The 4,188-nt window shown below is 41.5% G+C and overlaps 1 pseudogene; it reads right to left on the bottom strand.

Annotated features, from left to right (window-relative positions):
* Nucleotides 1–966: 966 nt before the first annotated feature.
* On the bottom strand, nt 967–2,606 carry LOC119523692 (annotated as a pseudogene).
* Between the last annotated feature and the right edge of the window lie 1,582 nt (nt 2,607–4,188).

The following is a 4,188-nucleotide window of genomic DNA, read 5'->3' as shown; positions in this document are numbered from 1 at the left end:
GCAAGGGAGGTCAAGTCCAGGGGAGAAGGAAAGTGATCTTGGCTGCCAATCTTAGTGGCATAATCAGGAGCAGGCTACTGTGTCAAAACATCAAAACATTCCCAATCATTAAAACTGAGGGAGCAGAAGTAAGCTTCAGGACAGCACAGTCAGAGCAACAGAGGCGGCCTCTACCTCCAGCAAAGTTAGGATAGTATTTATTGCTGCTTCTACTTTTTCTTTCCAGTCATTTTAATGTTTGGGGCACATTACTCCAAAGCCTGCTTTTTCATGCCTGTGGGTCTAGTTAGTCACTGCTATTTAGTACAAACAAAACATTTCCCAGTATATAGAGAAGGGAGTTTCTAGCTTTTTCATCCTAAATCCATTTTCTTACTTTCAATACTAAAACCATATTGAGAGGACAAACAGCCTCCATAAAGTCTGTTTCCCAAGGAGAGAGAGAAACCCTATTACATAAGTGACAACTGTTCTAGCTTCTAGGCTTCTTATATCACAAATAGAAAATGATAAATCAGTTATGGTTTAAAAAATTAGATTGGAATTGTTTTATAAGCTAGATGATGGAGTGGCAACTACATCAATGATGCGTCCAAGAACATTCTATCCCCCAGGAAGGAAAGGACAATCAAACAGGTTTGTTAATCTTGTACAGGGTGAGAAGGGACCATAGTTGGCCTTAAGAGGGAGCACTTTGGCCAATGAATAAGGAGGGAATACAGGGAAATTTATAGTTGGCCTTAAGAGAGCACTTTTCCCTTAAGAGGGAGCACTTTGGCCAATGAATAAGGAGGGAAAACAGGGAAATTTACACGGGAGGAAGAGCTCAGAAAGTCACAGCCTTACACAAACAGCTGAAGGAGTAGACTTCTCTCCACTCAGCCCCATGACTCAGTCCTTCCAGCACAGGTTCCCGTGATAACAGCATCACAGCCACTCTCCCAGGAGGGCTCTCTCACTGACTGCCTATTTCCTTCCTCATTTATGATTAGTCTTTGGGGCTTTACTTTCTGGAAATATACGGTCACTGGCTCCTGCTCTGGTTCCTTAGAGGAAGTCAACACTGCCAGTTTCTCATTATTGCTCCTCTGATCCTTCCTTACTCTAAGACTCAGCTCTGACTCAGGAAGCTCAAGGCCAGGCTGCTGTTACCTTCTCAGAGTCCTTCTGCTCCTGTTCTGCTGCTGCTGCTTTATCTTCATCAGCTTTTCAAAGCTTTTGGCTATTGTTGGGTTTACAACGAACCAATCCCCAGCGTGGACAGAGTTGACGTGGTACTTGACACCGCTCTCTGACACAAACTCCTTGTGACACAGAAGACACTTGTATTTGCCAGCCACAAAGTTTCCCAATGGACAAGAGCCCAGGTGAGCTTTAAGGCCAGATACACTACTGTAGACAGCCTCACAGCCCTTGTTAGGACACTGAATGCGATGATACTTCTTGACCTCTGACTTCCATTTGTGCAGCACTTCCTGGCTGAAAGTAGGTAACCCAGGGTGAATATACTTTAACTTGCGATCATCAGGTGCCAGGCCCTGATGTACCTTCCTCTTAGGCCATTCTTTGGCCAGTTAAGCAGTGGTCAGCTCAGCAGTGGCCAGCTCCTGTAGATGTATTCAGTGATCTTGGCAGAACGCCGCTTAACTTGGCCCCCACTCTTTGGCTTCAGACTCATCTTTAAGCACTCTATCTTTCCTGACTCTGGAAAGAAGGAGATAGGCCCATGCTCTGACCTCAGGAGATAGGCAAGTCCAGCCTTCGATCCATATGGCTTTCCACAGTGGTGACATTTCAGAGTCAACTTCTCCAGCTCTGCAGCCCCTTTGCCACATTTTCTGACATGGTACAGATATCCCATGATGCTGGTAAAGCTACTAGAGCAACTCTCATGCATGCACCTGAGTTTTCCCAGTCTCTTTAGAACTGTTCAGAGCTGCTCCCTCTCACTTGGCTCATGTCGTTCACCTCCAGCCTTCAAAATGGGCAAACTATTATGATTTGCCATGATGTGATACTTCATCCCTGCCAGTGAATGAAATTGTTTCCCGAAATGATGACAAGTAAACATTTCCTGTCTGCAGTTTTCCATGTGTTTCTTTAAACCCTCTATGGTTTTCTTCCCCGCAACCTGGCAGGTTGGACAGGAAACATTGCCTTTATCCACAATTTCTAAGTACCACTGCTCCTCCAAACTGCCTGCTGCATAAGCGGGTGGTTCCTTCTGAACACAATGAGCCTGGGATTTGGGTGCATTTGGCTGCATTTTAGGTTGTTGCTTCCTCCCTGTCCTCCCATAAAGTTTATGCTTCTTCTGAGGAAATTCTCAAGTCTTCATCTTCTTCCTGCCTGGGTTTCCTTTTTCCTTTGGTTGATACTCCACCTGACCGTTCAATATGGGAAGTAGCAGCAGGTTTGATTCTTCTCATCTTCATCCAGTAGGTAGATTTTTGGAAGGATGCTGGAACATTGCTCGATTGTTCACATGAAGACGCAGATGATGAGGCACTTAAGGAGTCATCATGAGGTATGGTGTACTGGAAACTATTATCCTTTATGGAGCACTGGGTCCTGCTATTCTTAGCACCCATGATCCTTGTGCTCCTCTGTTGCTTAAAGGAGGTGGGTCCTGGAGTAGCAGGAACTGCACCAAGTCCAGAAGATATCATTCCTTCTCCACACCAATACCATGCTGTTTTGACTACTGTGGCTTTATAGTAAGCTTCAAAGTCAGGAAGTGTAAGTCCTCCCACTTCATTTTTCTTTTTTAGAATGTTTTTAGCAATTGGAGGCCCCTTTCCCTTCTAACTAAATTTAATAAGCAATTTTTCCAAGTTTGCAAAGTAGATTGTTGGAATTTTGATTGGAATTGCATTGAATCTGTAGATCAGTTCGGTAGCATGGACATCTTAATGACGTTTAACCTTCCTATCCATGAACACAGAATATCTTTCCAATCTCTTTAGGTCCCCTTTTATTTCTTTTGGTAAAGTTATGCAATTTTCTGTGTAGAGGTCTTTTACATCCTTAGTTAAGTTTATTCCTAGGTACTTGACTTTTTTAGTTGCTATTGAGAATGGAACCTTTTCTTGAGTGTCTCTTTAGTTAGGTCATTTCTAGTGTATAGGAATGTTACTGACTTATGTGCATTAATCTTATATCCTGCCACTTTGCTTAATTTGTTTATTAGCTCAAGTAGCTGTGTTGTTGATTTCTCAGGGTATTCCAAGTATAAGATCATATCATCCACAAATAATGACAGTTTTACTTCTTCCTTTCCATTTTGGATGCCTTTTATTTCTTTGTCTTGCCAGATTGCTCTGGCTAGAACTTCTAGCACAATGTTGAATAATAGTGGTGACAGTGAGCATCCTTGTCTTGTTCCTGATCTTAGAGGGAAGGCTTTCAGTCTCTCACCATTGAATACTTTTGCTGGTTGTGGGTTTTTAATATATGCCCTTTACCATATTGAGGAAGTTTCTTTCAATTCCTACCTTTTGAAGTGTTTTTATCAAAAAAGGATGCTGAATTTTTTGAATGCTTTTTCAGCATCTATTGAGATGATCATTTGATTTTTCCCTTTTCACTTGTTAATGTGTTGTATTACACTGATTGATTTTCTTATGTTGAACCACCCTTGCATGCCTGGGATGAACCCCACCTGGTCATGGTGTATGATTTTTTAATGTGTCTTTGGATTTGATTTGCAAGTATTTTCTTGAGAATTTTTGCATCTATATTCATGAGGGAGATTAGCCTGTAATTTTCCTTTCTTGTAGCATCTTTATCTGGTTTTGGTATTAGTGTGATATTGGCTTCATCAAATGAGTTAGGTAGTGTTCCGTTTTCTTCAATTTTTTTGAAAGAGTTGGAGTAGGAATGGTATCAGTTCTTTTTGGAAAGTTTGGTAGAATTCCCCTGTGAAGCCATCTGGCCCTGGGATTTTATTTGTAGGAAGCTTTCTGATGACTGATTAGATCTCTTTGTTTGTGATTGATTTGTTGAGGTCTTCTATTTCTTCTCTTGTCTAGGTTGTACATGTGTTTCCAGGAAATATTATCCATTTCCTCTAAATTGTCTAGTTTGTTGGCATACAGTTGTTCAAAATCTTATGATTTTTAAAATTTCTTTGGCATCTGCAGTAATGTCCCCCCTCTCATTTATTATTTTTGTTATTTGGGTCTTCTC

Source organism: Choloepus didactylus, chromosome X, assembly GCF_015220235.1.
Source record: "Choloepus didactylus isolate mChoDid1 chromosome X, mChoDid1.pri, whole genome shotgun sequence".
NCBI classification, from domain to species: domain Eukaryota; kingdom Metazoa; phylum Chordata; class Mammalia; order Pilosa; family Megalonychidae; genus Choloepus; species Choloepus didactylus.
This window is presented reverse-complemented; position numbering and strand designations above follow the sequence as displayed.